The sequence below is a fragment of the Triticum aestivum genome, chromosome 4D (assembly GCF_018294505.1).
Source record: "Triticum aestivum cultivar Chinese Spring chromosome 4D, IWGSC CS RefSeq v2.1, whole genome shotgun sequence".
NCBI lineage: Eukaryota > Viridiplantae > Streptophyta > Magnoliopsida > Poales > Poaceae > Triticum > Triticum aestivum.
In genome coordinates this window covers 359,572,242-359,594,326 of record NC_057805.1, presented here as the reverse complement: position 1 = coordinate 359,594,326, position 22,085 = coordinate 359,572,242, and positions in this window count along the sequence as shown.

Below are 22,085 nucleotides of genomic sequence, written 5' to 3'. Positions count from 1 at the left end.
TTCAAAAATGTTTTGAATGCCACAGAGCATATAAGATGTTCCAAGAGTTGAAATTGGTATTTCATACTCATGCCCGTGTCAAGAGGTATGAGACCTCTGACAGTACTTTGCCTACAAGATGGAGGATAATAGCTCAACCAGTGAGCATGTGCTCAGATTGTCTGGGTACTACAATTGCTTGAATCAAGTGGGAGTTAATCTTCCAGATAAGATAGTAACTGACAAAGGTATATTTGATACACATGTTATTGATGTGTAATTTACTAGTGTTTATAGCAACCCCTCGGTATTTGATACTAGTTCAGTTGCTAAGAGTAGTGACTCGAAACGGGAGTTGCAAAATAAACAGAGACTAGTTAAGGGCGAGGTGATGATGTGTGTTGGAAGTGATTCCAAGGTTGATAAGATCACCATCGCACACTCCTTTTACCTTCGGGATTAGTGTTGAACCTAAAATAAATGTTATTTGGTGTTTGCGTTGAGCATGAATATGATTGGATCATGTTTATTGCAATACGGTTATTCATTTAAGTCAAAGAATAATTGTTGTTCTATTTAAATGAATAAAACCTTCTATGGTCATACACTCAATATAAATGGTTTATTGAATCTCAATCATAGTGATACACATACTCATAATATTGAAGCCAAAAGATTCAAAGTTAATAATGATAGTCCAACTAATTTGTGGCACTGCCGTTTAGGTCATATTGGCGTAAAGCGCATGAAGAAACTCCATGCTGATGGGCTTTTGGAATCACTTGATTATGAATCACTTGATGCTTGCGAACCATGCCTCATGGGAAAGATGACTGAGACTCCGTTCTCCGGAACAATGGAGTGAGCAACTGACTTATTGGAAATAATACATACTAATGTATGCGGTCCGATGAGTGTTGAGGCTCGCGGCGGGTATCGTTATTTTCTGACCTTCAAAGATGATTTATCTACTTGATGAAACATAAGTCTGAAACATTTCAAAAGTTCAAAGAATTTCAGAGTGAAGTGGAAAATCATCGTAACAAGAAAAAGTTTCTACGATCTGATCGCAGAGACGAATATTTGAGTCACGAGTTTGGTCTTCATTTGAAACAATGTGGAATAGTTTCGCAACTCACGCCACTTGGAACACCACAGCGTAATGGTCTGTCCGAACGTCATAACCATACTTTATTAGATATGGTGCCATCTATGATGTCTCTTACCGATTTACCACTATCATTTTGGGGTTATGCATTGGAGACAGCTGCATTCATGTTAAATAGGGCACCATCTAAATCCGTTGAGACGACACCAAATGAACCGTGGTTTGGCAAGAAACCTAAGCTGTCGTTTCTTAAAGTTTGGGGCTGTGATGCTTATGTGAAAAAGTTTCAACCTGATAAGCTCGAACCCAAACCGGAGAAATGCGTCTTCATCAGATACCCAAAGGAAACTGTTTGGTACACCTATCACAGATCCGAAGGCAAGATATTCGTTGCTAAGAATGGATCCTTTCTAGAGAAGAAGTTTCTCTCGAAAGAAGTGAGTGGGAGGAATGTAGAACTTGATGAGGTAACTGTACCTTCTCCCGAATTGGAAAGTAGTTCATCACAGAAATCAGTTCTAGTGATTCCTACACCAATTAAGTGAGGAAGCTAATGATGATGGTCATGAAACTTCAGATCAAGTTACCAAACCTCGTAGGTCAACCAGAGTATGGTCCACACCAGAGTGGTACGGTAATCCTTTCTGGAAGTCGTGTTACTAGACCATGACGAACCTACAGGAAGCGATGATGAGCCCAGATTCCACAAAATGGCTTGAGGCCATGAAATCTGAGATGGGATCCATGTATGAGAACAAAGTATGGACTTTGATTGACTTGCCCGATGATCGGCAAGCCATTGAGAATAAATGGATCTTCAAGAGGAAGATGGACGCTGATAGTAGTGTTACTATCTCACTACTGCAGGATGCTGCTAACGCGACACTACGATCAGAGACCCTTCGACGAAACTATGTGCGATGCCATAATCGCAAACGGTGGTTTAAAAAACCCGTCAGAAAAGGTGCAAAACGTTTGCGATGACGGATGCATCAAACACGGTTCAGATTTTAGTTGCGTGTGCGATTCAGGGCATACTGGTCAGTTCAATTAACCGTTTTCGATGAGGAGGAACAAAAAAACGGGCAGCCAGATGAAGGTGTGTGCGATGTACAACATACGGTTCACTCGGATGAACTGTTTGTGATTAGGCAACACAAAATAAGCGGTCAGCCAAATCAAGGTGTGTGCGATGTACAGCATACAGTTCACTCGGATGAACTGCTTGTGATTAGGCAACACAAAACAAACGGTCAGCCAGATCAAGGTGTGTGCGATGTACTACATGCGGTTCACCCGGATGAACAGTTTGCGTTGAGACAAGAGAACAGAAACAGTTCAATATAACAAATACCATAAATATTGCAAGGTTCAAATTCAAAGGTTACAACACCCAAATTCATACATTGCATGCTGCGTCATTTCTGAAAAGGGATCAGCCGCTGACAAGTCATGTATGGGTTTGACACAATAACATTCAATTGCTTTGCCATATGATCTTCCAATATGAAGTTTGGCATTTTTGGAGGCACTTCCATTCCATAGTACCAACCGGCTCTGATAATCATACCATTTATCTTTCCTAATTAAATGCGTGTTCAACCTCAGTACCTTCAGCACCTTTGCTCTGGCAAGAAAGAACCTGGCAAGTGTAATCTCTGGTGGGGTCCCTCGGCAGGAGTTCAAAGTAATATTTGACTGATGCAGATCCATTCGATGTGATTGTCGTTATAAACATCTTCCACCGGGCCTAATATGCACTGCAAAAGAAGAGCTCGTGTTAGTGCCTACATGCAGTTTTGAACATTGATACATGCCCATTTGGTTTGCAGGATTTGTAAAATGCACCAATGTGCCATCTTCAATCTGGCATGATTAACATGGGCATTTGATTACAATCTAGAAACATGTAGCCTTCTTCACAAGAGGTTGGATTGGATAAAAAATTCCCTAAGAAAACTAGTACAGATGGATCCAACGGAGAAATGCTTATGGAGGATTGTAACCATATGAATGAAGCAACCAATATGGGGTGGGGGTGTATGTCCTAAAATCCTCCAAAATTCCTTCAGAAATAGTAGTACATTGTCATTGTAAAATTGGGAAAAGGTGCAAAAAATGAACTCCCTTATGGTTTACATTTAACAGGAAAGGAACATCACCTCGATATACAGCTTCTTTAGGCACGGAAGCATCTCAGGCAACTGAAAACTTGGTCCAGGTTGGGGACGATAGATTCTAGTGCCAAGACCTTCACTGTGCCCAGAGTCTGGGTGAAGCTTCGCTGGATGACAGACGAACATACATCTTCAAAACTAGAAATAACGTTGATATCAAGAAGGAGAGGTATATAAGGCGACTGTTGTACCTGAAAGTTGTAGTATTTGACAGACGAGTAGCCCACCACTTTCAATTTCGGCGCAGAAATGACATTGATTCTTGTAGGACCTTGTTGATCAACTACTAGTAATCTCTCAAGTGAAGGTGTGTCCTGGATGACCATATTGTGGTCCACCTTTTGTGATCTCTCGTTGCATCACCAACAACACACATAAATAGTGCGAAGAGTCTTGGAGGTGATGTGCAAGGTACTTGATCAATTCATCGCCTGAAGACGTAGGAACTCGAGCGCAGTACAGCCGCGGAGCAGGCGCTCCATGTCATCCTTTGTGATGCAGACGGCGATGAGCTCGAGGTGCTTCAATCGTGGTAGAAAAAGAGTGGGCGCGTCATTAAGCAGGGGGGATGGCAGTTCATGAACTGGCAAGGCGCAGCGTGGGCGCGTCGGAGCGCGGACGTTGGCAGCAAGCTTATATGCCCATCATTATAACTTAGCTTCTCGAGCTGATCTATGGCGCGGGATCGGAACCACTCGTCAAGCTTGGCTCGCTCCTTGCCATTGGAACGGAACTTTCCCGCGATAAGGCCTTTGATTGGGCCATGGTGACTGCCGAGGATCTGGGAGAACGCATCCAAGCTTTGGGGATAGCCATGGCAGATCTTGTGGGCATGGAGGAGGTCCACACGGGTGCGGAGCCATAGGGTGCGCCACTGCCCTGAAACGGTGGCTGTCCTCGCCGATTTTGGATTGGGATGAGGGATATGAGGACTATCAACATATCATCAGGGAGGTTGTTGATGAAGTCTAGGCCTGCTGGAGTCGCTTGCGGTTCTTTCTCGACCTACCTCCACTTGTTGGCAGCCTCATTCTCCACCTCGTCGGCGGGGACGGAATCTTCTGTCTCCATACTCACGCCGTGCTCCGGTGCTTCAGTAGCCCCGGCGTCGCCACTCCCTCCGATGGGGCGCTTCGGCGGCATCCTCGTACACTGAAGGCTTTGAGGACTCAGAGTGGCGTCGAGGATGCGGGCGGAGAGAGAGGAATTGTGTGTGTGGCGAGGATGTGGGGTGCGGCTGCTCGGCGGCGCCTTTAATATAGACCAGTGGGAGCGAGGTGGGCGGCGGTCCAAGGCTGTCTCACTTCCCGGTGAGAACGACTGCTTAATCTCTAGTATGAATGAAATCTATGCTTAATTACTGAATTTTAGTTGCAAAAAATAGATAGTGATATTGATTTTTAGCTGCATATTTTGACAATTCGCAGTGTCTCTTGGCTTAGCGCCGAAGTCTGGCTTTAATTTGCATACCGTAATCTGAACGATTTGCGTTGAAGAGATGCACAGATCCTGCGTTGAACAGCTTGTACGCGTCCCGGTGAGCCTGCGCACCGGACTGCGCTCGCACGCCTCCCATTCAGTCAAGCAACTGTCCACACGGCACCTCCTATAGCCATTAAAACCAAGACACATGGTGTCACCTGAATGGTTTGAATTATACAAGCGTTTGAGATATTAAAGTGGTAGCTATTTTTATTTCAAAATGCCTTTGTTGGCTGTCATTATTCGAGTGCGCCTTCTCTCAAAATGGACACGAAAAATACCACAGCATGTCGGGTGCCCTTCCATGATAGCATGCCAAGTTTCATGAATTTCAGACGAGTTTTAGATTTACTAGAATTTAAAAACAAAGTATCTCAACGTTTTGCCGGCAATCAACGGTGCCCTGGTGTTTGAAATTCATTCCCATTTCTTGCATGGGACCTAAGCATGCACCCAAGGACACATATTTGATTTTCAACCAATTTATATGCACTGGAGCATGCGCATGTAGTTCAAATTTGAATTATGCACATAAATGCATTGAAAACTCAGTTTATGCATTAAAAATTCCAAACGAACCTCGAAAACTCACAAAAATTGACACAACACGAGAAAAAAATTGAAAGCAATAAGAGGCAATGGATATCGTTTCGTCCCCAAAGGTGGGGCGTTCCCTACCGAAAACCATGATGCTTGTTGTGAGAAGCTCTGGTTTGTGAGAAGCATAGACCCAAACCTGCCCCAAATGGGACAAAATTTGTACCACGGCATGTTGACGCCGCTCCATTATAGCATGCCAAGTTTCATGAATTTCAGACGAGTTTTGGATTTACTAGAATTTAAAAACGAGGCATCTCAATGTTTTGCCGGCAATCAACGGTGCCCTGGTGTTTGAAATTCATTCCCATTTCTTGCATGGGACCTAATCATGCACCCAAGGACACATATTTGATTTTTCAACCAGTTTATATGCACTGGAGCATGCGCATGTAGTTCAAATTTGAATTATGCACATAAATGCATTGAAAATTCAGATAATGCATAAAAATGTCCAAACGAACCACGAAAAATCACAAAAATTCAGACAACAATCCTGTTGTTCTATGTTGACACGAGAAAAAATTTTGAAAGCAATAAGAGGCAATGGATATCGTTTCGTCCCCAAAGGTGGGACGTTCCTACCGAAAACCATCATGCTTGTTGTGAGAAGCATATACCCAAACCTACCCCTAATGGGACAAAATTTTTACCACAGCATGTTGATGCCGCTCCATGATAGCATGCCAAGTTTCATGATTTTCAGACGAGTTTTGGATTTACTAGAATTTAAAAACAAGGCATCTCAATGTTTTGCCGGTAATCAACGGTGCCCTGGTGTTTGAAATTCATTCTCATTTCTTGCATGGGGCCTAAGCATGCACCCAAGGACACAGATTTGATTTTTCAACCAATTTATATGCAATGGAGCATGCACATGTAGTTCAAATTTGAATTATGCACATAAATGCATTGAAAACTCAGTTAATGCATAAAAATGTCCAAACGAACCCCGAAAAATCACAAAAATTCACACAACACTCCTGTTGTTCTATGTTGACACGAGAAAAAAAATTAAAAGCAATAAGAGGCAATGGATATCGTTTCGTCCCCAAAGGTGGGACGTTCCCTACCGAAAACCATCATGCTTTTTGTGAGAACCTCCGGTTTGTGAGAAGCATATACCCAAACCTGCCCCAAATGGGACAAAATTTGTACCACAGCATGTTGATGCCGCTACATGATAGCATGCCAAGTTTCATGAATTTCAGACGAGTTTTGCATTTACTAGAATTTAAAAACCAGGCATCTCAATGTTTTGCCGGCAATCAACGGTGCCCTGGTGTTTGAAATTCATTCCCATTTCTTGCATGGGACCTAAGAATGCACCCAAGGACACAAATTTGATTTTTCAACCAATTTATATGCACTGGAGCATGCGCATGTAGTTCAAATTTGAATTATGCACATAAATGCATTGAAAACTCAGTTAATGCATAAAAATGTCCAAACGAACCCCGAAAAATCACAAAAATTCACACAACACTCCTGTTGTTCTATGTTGACTCGAGAATTTTTTTTGAAACCAATAAGAGGCAATGGATATCGTTTCGTCCCCAAAGGTGGGATGTTCCCTACCGAAAACCATCATGCTTGTTGTGAGAAGCTCCGGTTTGTGAGAAGCATATACCCAAACCTGCCCCAAATGGGACAAAATTTGTACCGCGGCATGTTGATGCTGCTCCATGATAGCATGCCAAGTTTCATGAATTTCAGACGAGTTTTGGATTTAATAGAATTTAAAAACCAGGCATCTCAATGTTTTGCCTGCAATCAACGGTGCCATGGTGTTTGAAATTCATTCCCATTTCTTGCATGGGACCTAAGCATGCACCCAAGGACAAAGATTTGATTTTTCAACGAATTTATATGCACTGGAGCATGTGCATGTAGTTAAAATTTGAATTATGCACATAAATGCATTGAAAACTCAATTAATGCATAAAAATTTCCAAACGAAACCTGAATAATTCCAATTCTTTTATGATCACTGCAGATAAAAGGTCTAGCAATTCAAACACCGTCCATGGACGCTATGACCCAATTATGTAATTCAAATCAAGACGAAAAATCAAGTACATCCCACATAGTTTAGTATAACCAACCATGTGAGATGCAGCACAAAATATCTTCGGACCGTGTCTGATGACACTTTGCGCGCCAGTTTTTTAGCTGAAGCGATTGCAAATTTTCGGCTTCCACGGAAATATCTACCTCCCCGCCCCTCCCCCTTACCAAAAGCCACATTTCCCCTGTTTCCGCCTTCCTTTCCAAGTTGAAACCTTCACTCCTTGCTTGCAGCGCCGCCGCCTACTCGCAGCGACCCTCCTTCACGTTGCTCGGCCTCGCCTATCCAGGTAGGTAATCCTCACCCGACCCCCATCCTCCTCCTCCTTCCACATCCCACATGCTCCGACCGCCGGCGCGAGCGTGACACCTTCCACCCAAATCACCGACCCCTCCACCAAATAAGCGCCAGCCTAAGCCATGGTGCACACAGTATAGCCAGGACCTCAAGGAGCATTTGGCAGCGGAGAAGCAAATCGCGGCCGCACGCGCGGATGAGGTCGCGATGGTTGCCATTCGTGCCGACCCCCAGATCTTGGAGGAGCACGTTGCCGTCGAGGCCACCGTTGACGCCTCGCGCGCCGACGCCGCGACACGGTTGGCTGCTTTAAACGACAGTTCATGGCGTTTTATCGAGGCCACCGTCGGTGCCTTCGACAAAGACTACGAGGTGTTTTCTCAGCATGCACGTGGTTACCTCATCTCGAGAGCCAACAGGTTGGTGCCCGGAGCGGCTCAGGCAACTCACCACTACAACGAGGGCACCCATGATGCGGAGGCCTCGCCCTCTTCAATGTCCAAGGAGCCAATCGACATCGATATCTCCGACAATGAGGAGTAGCTTGTCTTATTAGCTCACTATAAGGACCCATGTCCAGTTTGCTAGCTACTGCCTTTCCTTAACAAATTCTAGTGAATTGTGCTATCTACTTTTACCATGCAATCTTCTGCTATAGTGTATATGTTCTATATGTCGTGCAATGTGGTGTTCAGTTAACTGCTTGGTTCAATTCTGCAAATGTGATGTTCAATTCTTCAGGGTGCCATATTTCCAAGTTGTTAAGCATGCTTGGTTTGGTTAACTGTCTGAGCTTCTATTAGGAGTATGTTATATTGTGCAATGTGGTGCTCAGTTAACGTTTGGTTCATTTGTTATGCTGTTTAGTTAACTGCTTGGTTCAATTCTGCAATGCGATGTTCAATTGTTGCGACTGCATTCTGTTATTGTATACCATGTGAGGAATAAATCGAATTTGGCTGTACTAAATACATGAGAAACAAATACAATTGCTATATTTCCAAGTTGTTAAGCATGCTTGGTTTGGTTAACTGTCTGATCTTCTATTAGGAGTATGTTATATTGTGCAATGTGGTGCTCAGTTAACGTTTGGTTCATTTGTTGTGGTGTTTAGTTAACTGCTTGGTTCAATTCTGCAATGCGATGTTCAATTGTTGTGGCTGCATTCTCTTATTGTATACCATGTGAGGAACAAATCGAATTTGGCTGCACTTAAAACATGAGAAACATATACAAGTGCTATATTTCCTAGTTCTTAATCATGCTTGGTTTGGATAAATAGGTTTTCATGTGGCTTGAATTAATCTGATGAATCTGCAATGTGCTTATTTTTCATCAAAATATTTTACTGATAGCATGCGAACCCTTACTTAACCTGATGACTAACAACCTTATATGTGTTGCAGGGAAACAATGGGAGGCACTGAGGTACAAGATGGTACAAACTATTATACCTTGCCTTTTTGTATTCCTTTACCCCATCTCCAATATAGAGAAGATATTTTGTGCACATCCTTGTTTTTAGGCTTCACTGATGATTACCTCTCAAACCACCTCTGTGGTTAGGAGGCGAGGAAAGTTTTCATACAACACCGACGGTTCAATATTGAAGTGTTCCTGAAGAGTTCGAAGGATGGACGGTCAATCATCCACATGCACTGGCCTAAAGTTGCAAAGACCTTCAACATGAATGAAGGCTCAATATTCGCCTTCCGCTTCAGCAGTTTTCCAGATGAGATGCATCTCTCTATGTACCATCTATGATGCTAATTTCGAAAGGTTCTAGATGTTGCATGTGAAACTTGCTGCTGGTGCAGTTGTGTAATGGGGTAGCTGAGTGCTGAAGCTATATCATGTTGTACTTCGATATATTTCAATTATGAAATCCTGCTTCCTTAATATGGAAATGGAATATATTATGTGCTTAATATGAATGTCGATTAGATTAGTAAATGGATTATTAATAATAGGGAAATAAGCCCGCTAATTGGCCAATTAGCTTGCTAATTGGGTTTTCCTATTGCAACTTCGGTGCTAGGATCGGCCGATCGTGAAGACGTACGACTACATCAACCACGTTGTCATAATGCTTCCACTTCTGGTCTACGAGGGTACGTGGACAACACTATCCCCTCTCGTTGCTATGCATCACCTAAATGGATCTTGCGTGTGCGTAGGAATATTTTTGAAAATACTGCATTCCCCAACAGTGGCATCAGAGCCAGGTCTATGCATAGATGTTATATGCACGAGTAGAACACAAAGAGTTGTGGGCGACAATAGTCATACTGCTTACCAGCATGTCATACTTTGACTCGGCGGTATGATTGGATGAAGCGGCTCACACAGACATTACGCGTACGCTTACGCGAGACTGGTTCTACCGACGTGCTTCGCACACAGGTGGCTAGTGGGTGTATGTTTCTCCAACTTTAGTTGAATCGAGTGTGACTACGCCCGGTCCTTGTTGAAGGTTAAAACAGCAAACTTGACAAAAAATCATTGTGGTTTTGATGCGCAGGTAAGAACGGTTCTTGCTAAGCCCGTAGCAGCTACGTGAAACTTGCAACAACAAAGTAGAGGACGTCTAACTTGTTTTTGCAGGGCATGTTGTGATTTGATATCGTCAAGACGTGATTATATAAGTTGTTGTATGAGATGATCATGTTTTGTAACACAGTTATCGGCAACTGGGAAGAGCCGTATGGTTGTCGCTTTATTGTATGAAATGCAATCGCCATGTAATTGCTTTACTTTATCACTAAGCGGTAGCGATAGTCGTAGAAGCAATAGTTGGCGAGATGACAACGATGCTTCGATGGAGATCAAGGTGTCAAGCCGGTGACGATGGTGATCATGACGGTGCTTTGAAGATGGAGATCAAAGGCACAAGATGATGATGGCCATATCATATCACTTATATTGATTGCATGAGATGTTTATCCTTTATGCATCTTATTTTGCTTAGTTCAGCGGTAGCATTATAAGATGATCTCTCACTAAATTTCAAGATATAAGTGTTCTCCCTGAGTATGCACCGTTGCTACAGTTCGTCGTGCCGAGACACCACGTGATGATCGGGTGTGATAAGCTCTACGTTCACATACAACGGGTTCAAGCCAGTTTTGCACACGCAGAATACTCGGGTTAAACTTGACGAGCCTAGCATATGCAGATATGGCCACGGAACACTGAGACCGAAAGTTCGAGCGTGAATCATATAGTAGATATGATCAACATAGTGATGTTCACCATTGAAAACTACTGCATCTCACGTTATGATCGGACATGGTTTAGTTGATATGGATCACGTGATCACTTAGATGATTAGAGGGGACATCTATCTAAGTGGGAGTTCTTAAGTAATATGATTAATTGAACTTTAATTTATCATGAACTTTATCCCGGTAGTATTAGCATATCTATGTTGTAGATCAATAGCTCGCGATGTAGCTCCCTGTTTTTTATGTTCCTAGAGAAATATAAGTTGTAAGATGATAGTAGAAATGATGCGGACTTGGTCCATGATCTGAGGATCTTCCTCATTGCTGCACAGAAAAATTATGTCCTTGATGCACCGCTAGGTGACAGAACTATTGTAGGAGCAGATGCAGACGTTATGAATGTATTGACAAGCTCGGTATGATGACTACTTGATAGTTTAGTGCACCATGCTTTACGGCTTAGAACCGGTACTTCAAAAATGTTTTGAATGCCACAGAGCATATAAGATGTTCCAAGAGTTGAAATTGGTATTTCATACTCATGCCCGTGTCAAGAGGTATGAGACCTCTGATAGTACTTTGCCTACAAGATGGAGGAGAATAGCTCAACCAGTGAGCATGTGCTCAGATTCTCTGGGTACTACAATTGCTTGAATCAAGTGGGAGTTAATCTTCCAGATAAGATAGTAACTGACAAAGGTATATTTGATACACATGTTATTGATGTGTAATTTACTAGTGTTTATAGCAACCCCTCGGTATTTGATACTAGTTCAGTTGCTAAGAGTAGTAACTCGAAACGGGAGTTGCAAAATAAAAAGAGACTAGTTAAAGGCGAGGTGATGATGTGTGTTGGAAGTGATTCGAAGGTTGATAAAATCACCATCGCACACTCCTTTTACCTTCGGGATTAGTGTTGAACCTAAAATAAATGTTATTTGGTGTTTGCGTTGAGCATGAATATGATTGGATCATGTTTATTGCAATACGGTTATTCATTTAAGTCAAAGAATAATTGTTGTTCTATTTAAATGAATAAAACCTTCTATGGTCATACACTCAATATAAATGGTTTATTGAATCTCAATCGTAGTGATACACATACTCATAATATTGAAGCCAAAAGATTGAAAGTTAATAATGATAGTGCAACTAATTTGTGGCACTGCCGTTTAGGTCATATTGGCGTAAAGCGCATGAAGAAACTCCATGCTGATGGGCTTTTGGAATCACTTGATTATGAATCACTTGATGCTTGCGAACCATGCCTCATGGGCAAGATGACTGAGACTCCGTTCTCCGGAACAATGGAGCGAGCAACTGACTTATTGGAAATAATACATACTAATGTATGCGGTCCGATGAGTGTTGAGGCTCGTGGCGGGTATCGTTATTTTCTGACCTTCAAAGATGATTTATCTACTTGATGAAACATAAGTCTGAAACATTTCAAAAGTTCAAAGAATTTCAGAGTGAAGTGGAAAATCATCGTAACAAGAAAAAGTTTCTACGATCTGATCGCAGAGACGAATATTTGAGTTACGAGTTTGGTCTTCATTTGAAACAATGTGGAATAGTTTCGCAACTCACGCTACCTGGAACACCACAGCGTAATGGTGTGACCGAACGTCATAACCATACTTTATTATCTATGGTGCCATCTATGATGTCTCTTACCGATTTACCACTATCATTTTGGGGTTATGCATTGGAGACAGCTGCATTCACGTTAAATAGGGCACCATCTAAATCCGTTGAGACGACACCAAATGAACTGTGGTTTGGCAAGAAACCTAAGCTGTCGTTTCTTAAAGTTTGGGGCTGTGATGCTTATGTGAAAAAGTTTCAACCTGATAAGCTCGAACCCAAACCGGAGAAATGCGTCTTCATCAGATACCCAAAGGAAACTGTTTGGTACACCTATCACAGATCCGAAGGCAATATATTCGTTGCTAAGAATGGATCCTTTCTAGAGAAGAAGTTTCTCTCGAAAGAAGTGAGTGGGAGGAATGTAGAACTTGATGAGGTAATTATACCTTCTCCCGAATTGGAAAGTAGTTCATCACAGAAATCAGTTCTAGTGATTCCTACACCAATTAAGTGAGGAAGCTAATGATGATGGTCATGAAACTTCAGATCAAGTTCCTACACCGAAAGTTCGAGCGTGAATCATATAGTAGATGTGATCAACATAGTGATGTTTACCATTGAAAACTACTGCATCTCACGTTATGATCGGACATGGTTTAGTTGATATGGATCACGTGATCACTTAGATGATTAGAGGGGACATCTATCTAAGTGGGAGTTCTTAAGAAATATGATTAATTGAACTTTAATTTATCATGAACTTAGTCCCGGTAGTATTAGCATATCTATGTTGTAGATCAATAGCTCGCGATTTAGCTCCCCGTTTTTTATGTTCCTAGAGAAATATAAGTTGAAAGATGATAGTAGCAATGATGCGGACTTGGTCCATGATCTGAGGATTTTCCTCTTTGCTGCACAGAAAAATTATGTCCTTGATGCACTGCTAGGTGACAGAACTATTGCTGGAGTAGATGCAGACGTTATGAATGTTTTGACAAGCTCGGTATGATGACTACTTGATAGTTTAGTGCACCATACTTTACGGCTTAGAACCGGGACTTCAAAATTTTTTTGAACGCCACGAAGCATATAAGATGTTCCAAGAGTTGAAGTTGGTATTTCATACTCATGCCCGTGTCAAGAGGTATGAGACCTCTGATAGTACTTTGCCTACAAGATGGAGGAGAATAGCTCAACCAGTGAGCATGTGCTCAGATTGTCTGGGTACTACAATTGCTTGAATCAAGTGGGAGTTAATCTTCCAGATAAGATAGTAAATGACAAAGGTATATTTGATATACATGTTATTGATGTGTACTTTACTAGTGTTTAAAGCAACCCCTCAGTATTTGATACTAGTTCAGTTGCTAAGAGTGGTAACTCGAAATGGGAGTTGCAAAATAAACTGAGACTAGTTAAGGGCGAGGTGATGATGTGTGTTGGAAGTGATTCCAAGGTTGATAAGATCACCATCGTGTTGGGGAACGTAGTAATTTCAAAAAAAGTTCCTACGCACACGCAAGATCATGGTGATGCATAGCAACGAGAGGGGAGAGTGTGTCCACGTACCCTCGTAGACCGAAAGCGGAAGCGTTAGCACAACGCGGTTGATGTAGTCGTACGTCTTCACGATCCGACCGATCAAGTACCGAACGCACGGCACCTCCGAGTTCAGCACACGTTCAACTCGATGATGTCCCTCGAACTCCGATCCAGCCGAGCTTTGAGGGAGAGTTCCGTCAGCACGACGGCATGGTGACGATGATGATGTTCTACCGACGCAGGGCTTCGCCTAAGCACCGCTACGATATGACCGAGGTGGATTATGATGGAGGGGGGCACCGCACACGGCTAAGAGATCCAAGGGATCAATTGTTGTGTCTCCAAGGGGTGCCCCCCTCCCTGTATATAAAGGAGTGGAGGAGGGGGAGGGCCGGCCCTCTCTATGGCGCGCCCTAGGGGAGTCCTACTCCCACCGGGAGTAGGATCCCCCCCTTTCCAAGTAGTAGGAGTAGGAGTCAAGGAAAGAGGAGAGAGAAGAGAAGGAAGGAGGGGGAGCAGCCCCTCCCCCTAGTCCAATTCGGACTAGGCCTTGGGGGGGCGCCCAGCCTCTCCTCTCTCTTTCCCCTAAAGCCCAATAAGGCCCATATACTCCCCGGCGAATTCCCGTAACTCTCTGGTACTCCGAAAAATACCCAAATCACTCGAAACCTTTCCGATGTCCGAATATAGTCGTCCAATATATCGATCTTTACGTCTCGACCATTTCGAGACTACTCGTCATGTCCCCGATCTCATCCGGGACTCCGAACTACCTTCGGTACATCGAAACACATAAACTCATAATATAACCGTCATCGAACTTTAAGCGTGCGGACCCTACGGGTTCGAGAACAATGTAGACATGACCGAGACACGTCTCTGGTCAATAACCAATAGCGGAACCTGGATGCATATTGGCTCCCACATATTCTACGAAGATCTTTATCGGTCAAACCGCATAACAACATACGTTGTTCCCTTTGTCATCGGTATGTTACTTGCCCGAGATTCGATCGTCGGTATCTCAATACCTAGTTCAATCTCGTTACCGGCAAGTCTCTTTACTCGTTCTGTAATACATCATCCCGCAACTAACTCATTAGTTGCAATGCTTGCAAGGCTTATAGTGATGTGCATTACCGAGTGGGCCCAGAGATACCTCTCCGACAATCGGAGTGACAAATCCTAATCTCGAAATACGCCAACCCAACAAGTACCTTCGGAGACACCTGTAGAGCACCTTTATAATCACCCAGTTACGTTGTGATGTTTGGTAGCACACAAAGTGTTCCTCCGGTAAACGGGAGTTGCATAATCTCATAGTCATAGGAACATGTATAAGTCATGAAAAAAGCAATAGCAGAATACTAAACGATCGTGTGCTAAGCTAACGGAAGGGGTCAAGTCAATCACATCATTCTCCTAATGATATGATCCCGTTAATAAAATGACAACTCATGTCTATGGCTAGGAAACATAACCATCTTTGATCAATGAGCTAGTCAAGTAGAGGCATACTAGTGACACTCTATTTGTCTATGTATTCACACATGTATCATGTTTCCGGTTAATACATTCTAGCATGAATAATAAACATTTATCATGATATAAGGAAATAAATAATAACTTTATTATCGCCTCTAGGGCATATTTCCTTTAGTCTCCCACTTGCACTAGAGTCAATAATCTAGTTCACATCGCCATGTGATTTAACATCAATAGTTCACATCTTTATGTGGTTAACACCCATAGTTCACATCGATATGTGACCAACACCCAAAGGGTTTACTAGAGTCAGTAATCTAGTTCACATCGCTATGTGATTAACACCCAAAGAGTACTAAGGTGTGATCATGTTTTGCTTGTGAGATAATTTTAGTCAACGGGTCTGTCACATTCAGATCCGTAAGTATTTTGCAAATTCTATGTCTACAATGCTCTGCACGGAGCTACTCTAGCTAATAGCTCCCACTTTCAATATGTATCCAGATTGAGACTTAGAGTCATCTGGATCAGTGTCAAAAACTTGCATCGACGTAACCCTTTACGACGAACCTTTTTTCACCTCCATAATCGAGAAACATATCCTTATTCCACTAAGGATAATTTAGACCGCTGTCCAGTGATCTACTCCTAGATCACTATTGTACTCCCTTGCCAAACTCAGTGGTAGGGTATACAATAGATCTGGCACACAGCATGGCATACTTTGTAGAACCTATGGCATAGGGAATGACTTTCATTCTCTTTCTATCTTCTGCCGTGGTTGGGCTTTGAGTCTTACTCAATTTCACACCTTGTAACACAGGCAAGAACTCTTTCTTTGACTATTCCATTTTGAACTACTTCAAAATCTTGTTAAGGTATGTACTCATTGAAAAAACTTATCAAGCGTCTTGATCTATGTCTATAGATCTTGATGCTCAATATGTAAGCAGCTTCACCGAGTTCTTTCTTTGAAAAACCCCTTTCAAACACTCCTTTATGCTTTGCAGAATAATTCTACATTATTCCCGATCAACAATATGTCATTCACATATACTTATCAGAAATGCTGTATTGCTCCCACTCACTTTCTTGTAAATACAGGCTTCACCGCAAGTCTGTATAAAACTATATCCTTTGATGAACTTATCAAAGCGTATATTCCAACTCCGAGATGCTTGCACCAGTCCATAGATGGATCGCTGGAGCTTGCATATTTTGTTAGCACCTTTAGGATTGACAAAACCTTCTGGTTGCCCAAAATAAATGTGTTGAACCTAAAATAAATGTTGAACCTAAAATAAATGTTATTTGGTGTTTGCGTTGAGCATGAATATGATTGGATCATGTTTATTGCAATACAGTTATTCATTTAAGTCAAAGAATAATGTTGTTCTATTTAAATGAATAAAACCTTCTATGGTCATACACTCACTATAAATGGTTTATTGAATCTCAATCGTAGTGCTACACATATTCATAATATTGAAACCAAAAGATTCAAAGTTAATAATGATAGTGCAACTTATTTGTGGCACTGCCGTTTAGGTCATATTGGTGTAAGGCGCATAAAGAAACTCCATGCTGATGGGATTTTGGAATCACTTGATGCTTGCGAACCATGCCTCATGGGCAAGATGACTAAGACTCCGTTCTCCGGAACAAAAGGAGCGAGCAACTGACTTATTGGAAATAATACAAACTGATGTATGCGGTCCGATGAGTGTTGAGGCTTGCGGCGGGTATCGTCATTTTCTGACCTCCACAGATGATTTATCTACTTGATGAAACGTAAGTCTGAAACATTTGAAAAGTTCAAAGAATTTCAGAGTGAAGTGGAAAATCATCGTAACAAGAAAAAGTTTCTATGATCTGATCGCGGACACGAATATTTGAGTTACGAGTTTGGTCTTCATTTGAAACAATGTGGAATAGTTTCGCAACTCACGCCACCTGGAACACCACAGCGTAATGGTGTGTCCGAACGTCATAACCATACTTTATTAGATATGGTGCGATCTATGATGTCTCTTACCGATTTACCACTATCGTTTTGGGGTTATGCATTGGAGACAGCTGCATTCACGTTAAATAGGGCACCATCTAAATCCTTTGAGACGACACCAAATGAACTGTGGTTTGGCAAGAAACCTAAGGTGTCGTTTCTTAAAGTTTGGGGCTGTGATGCTTATGTGAAAAAGTTTCAACCTGATAAGCTCGAACCCAAATCGGAGAAATGCGTCTTCATAGGATACCCAAAGGAAACTGCTGGGTACACCCTCTATCACAGATCCGAAGGCAAGATATTCGTTGCTAAGAATGGATCCTTTCTAGAGAAGAAGTTTCTCTCGAAAGAAGTGAGTGGGAGGAATGTAGAACTTGATGAGGTAATTGTACCTTCTCCCGAATTGGAAATTAGTTCATCACAGAAATCAGTTCTAGTGATTCCCACACCAATTAAGTGAGGAAGCTAATGATGATGATCATGGAACTTCAGATCAAGTTACTACCAAACCTCGTAGGTCAACCAGAGTATGGTCCGCACCAGAGTGGTACGGTAATCCTTTCTGGAAGTCGTGTTACTAGACCATGACGAACCTACAGGAAGCGATGATGAGCCCAGATTCCACAAAGTGGCTTGAGGCCATGAAATCTGAGATGGGATCCATGTATGAGAACAAAGTATGGACTTTGATTGACTTTCCCGATGATCAACAAGCCATTGAGAATAAATGGATCTTCAAGAGGAAGACGGACGCTGATAGTAGTGTTACTATCTCACTACTGCAGGATGCTGCTAACGCGACACTACGATCAGAGACCCTTCATCGAAACTGTGTGCGATGCCATAATCGCAAACGGTGGTGTAAAAAAACCTTCAAAAAAGGTGCAAAACGTTTGCGATGACGGATGCATCAAACACGGTTCAGATTTTAGTTGCGTGTGCGGTTCAGGGCATATGGTTCAGTTCAATTAACCGTTTTCAATGAGGAGGAACAAAAGAAACGAGCAGCCAGATGAAGGTGTGTGCGATGTACAGCATACGTTTCACTCGAATGAACTGTTTGTGATTAGGCAACACAAAAGAAACGGTCAGCCAAATCAAGGTGTGTGCGATGTACAACATACAGTTCACTCGGATGAACTGTTTGTGATTAGGCAACACAAAAGGAACGGTCAGCCAGATCAAGGTGTGTGCGATGTACGACATGCGGTTCACCCGGATGAACTGTTTGCGTTGAGACAAGAGAACAGAAACAGTTCAATATAACAAATACCATAAATATTGCAAGGTTCAAATTCAAAGGTTACAACACCCAAATTCATACATTGCATGCTGCGTCATTTCGGAAAAGGGACCAGCCGCTGACAAGTCATGTATGGGCTTGACACAATAACTTTCAATTGCTTTGCCATATGATCTTCCAATATGAAGTTTGCCATTGTTGGAGGCTCTTCCATTCCACAGTACCAGCCGGCTCGGATAATCATACCATTTGTCTTTCCTAATTAAATGCGTGTTCAACCTCAGTACCTTCAACACCTTTGCTCTGGCAAGAAATAACCTAGCAAGTGTAAACTCCGGTGGGGTCCCTCGGTAGGAGTTCAAAGTAATATTTGAGAGATGCAGATCCAGGCGTTCGATGTGCTCATTATAAACATCTTCCACCTGGCCTAATATGCACTGCAAACGAAGAGAACGTGTTAGTGCCTACATGCAGTTTTGAACATTGCTACACGCACATTTGGTTTGTAGGATTTGTAAAATGCACCAACGTGCCATCTTCGATCTGGCATGATTAACATGGGCATTTGATTACAATCTAGAAACATGTAGCCTTCTTCACAAGAGGTTGGATTGGATGAAAAATTCCCTAAGAAAACTAGTACAGATGAATCCAAAGGAGAAATGCTTATGGACGATTGTAACCATATGAATGAAGCAACCAATATGGGGTGGGGGTGTATGTCCTAAAATCCACCAAAATTCCTTTAGAAATCATAGTACATTGTCATTGTAAACTTGGGAAAAGGTGCAAAAAATTGAACTCCCTTATGGTTAACATTTAACAGGAAAAGAACATCACCTCGATATACAGCTTGTTCAGGCACGGAAAGCATCTTAGGCAACTTAAAACTTGGTCCAGGTTGGGGACGATAGATTCTAGTGCCAAGACCTTCACTGTGCCCAGAGTCTGGGTGAAGCTTCGCTGGATGACAGACGAACATACATCTTCAAAACTAGAAATAACGTTGATATCAAGAAGGAGAGGTATATAAGGCGACTGTTGTACCTGAAAGTTGTAGTATTTGACACACGAGTAGCCCACCACTTTCAATTTCGGCGCAGAAATGACATTGATTCTTGTTGGACCTTGTTGATCAACTACAAGTAATCTCTCAAGTGAAGGCGTGTCCTGGATGACCATATTGTGGTCCACCTTTTGTGATCTCTCGTTGCAGCACCAGCAACACACATAAATAGTGCAAAGAGTCCTGGAGGTGATGTGCAAGGTACTCGACCAATTCATTGCCTGAAGACGTAGGAACTCGAGTGCAGTACAGCCGCGGAGCAGGCGCTCCATGTCATCCTTTGGTATGCGGACGGCGACGAGCTCGAGGTGCTTCAGTCATGGTAGAGAAAAAGCGGGCGCGTCATTAAGGGGGGATGGCAGTTCATGAACTTGGCGAGGCGTAGCGTGGGCGCGAAGCGGAGCGCGGACGTTGGCAGCAAGCTCATATGCCCATCATTATAACTTAGCTTCTCGAGCTGATCTATGGCGCGGGATCAGAACCACTCGTCAAGCTTGGCTCGCTCCTTGCCATTGGAACGGAACTTGCCCGCGGTAAGGCCTTTGATTGGGACATGGTGACAGCCGAGGATCTGGGAGAACGCATCCAAGCTTTGGCGACAGCCATGGCAGAGCTTGTGGGCGTGGAGGAGGTCCACAGGGGTGCGGAGCCATAGGGTGCGCCACCGCCGGGAAACGGCGGCTGTCCTCGCCTGATTTTGGATTGGGAGGAGGGATATGATGACTATCAACATATCATCGGGGAGGTTGTTGATGAAGTCTAGGCCTGCTGGAGTCGCTTGCGGTTCTTTCTCGACCCGCCTCCGCTTGTTGGCAGCCTCGTTCTCCACCTCGTCGGCGGGGACGGAAACCTCTATCTCCATATTCACGCCGTGCTCCGGTGCTTCAACAGCCTCGGCGTCACCACTCCCTCCGATGGGGCGCTTCGGCGGCATCGTCATACACTGAAGGCTTTGAGGACCCAGAGCGGCGTCGAGGATGCGGGCGGAGTGAGAGGAATTGTGTGTGTGGCGAGGATGGGGGGGTGCGGCCGCTCGGCGGCGCCATTAATATAGACCAGTGGGAGCGAGGCGGGCGGCGGTCCAAGGCTGTCTCGCTTCCCGGTGAGAACGAGTGCCTAATCTCTAGTATGAATTAAATCTATGCTTAATTACTGAATTTTAGTTGCAAAACATAGATAGTGATATTGATTTTTAGTTGCATATTTTGACAACGCGGTGTCTCTTGGCTTAGCGCCGAAGTCTGGCTTTATTTTGCATACCGTAATCTGAACCATTTGCGTTGAAGAGATGCACAGATCCTGTGTTGAACAGCTTGTACACTTCCCGGTGAGCCTACGCACCGGACTGTGCTCGCACGCCTCCCGTTCAGTCAAGCAGTTGTCCACACGGCACCTCCTATAGCCATTAGAACCAAGACACGTGGTGTCGCGTGAATGGTTAACCGAACGCACACGGTTTGAATTATACAAACGTTTGAGATATTAAAGTGGCAGCTATTTTATTTCAAAATGCCTTTGTTGGCTGTCATTATTCGAGTACGCCTTCTCTCAAAATGGACATGAAAAATACCACAGCATGTCGGGTGCCCTTCCATGATAGCATGCCAAGTTTCATGAATTTCAGACGAGTTTTAGATTTACTAGAATTTAAAAACAAAGTATCTCAACGTTTTGCCGGCAATCAACGATGCCCTGGTGTTTGAAACTCATTCCCATTTCTTGCATGGGACCTAAGCATGCACCCAAGGACACATATTTGATTTTTCAACCAATTTATTGCTAGCCTCTTCGGTACCGTGCATTGCCCTATCTCACCTTGAGAGTTGGTCCAAACTTTGCCGGTGCATCCAAACCCCGTGATATGATACGCTCTATCACACATAAACCTCCTTCTATCTTCCTCAAAACAGCCACCATACCTACCTATTATGGCATTTCCATAGCCGTTCCGAGATATATTGCCATGCAACTTTCCACCGTTCCGTTTATTATGACACGCTTCATCATTGTCATATTGCCTTGCGTGATCATGTAGTTGACATCGTATTTGTGGCAAGGCCACCATGCATAATTTTCATACATGTCACTCATATAGAGTCATATTTTGTTCTAGTATCGGGTTGTAATCCTTGAGTTGTCAATAAATAGAAGTGTGATGATCATCATTATTAAAGCATTGTCCCGTGTGAGGAAAAAAAAGAGAAAAAAAAAGAGAAAGGCCA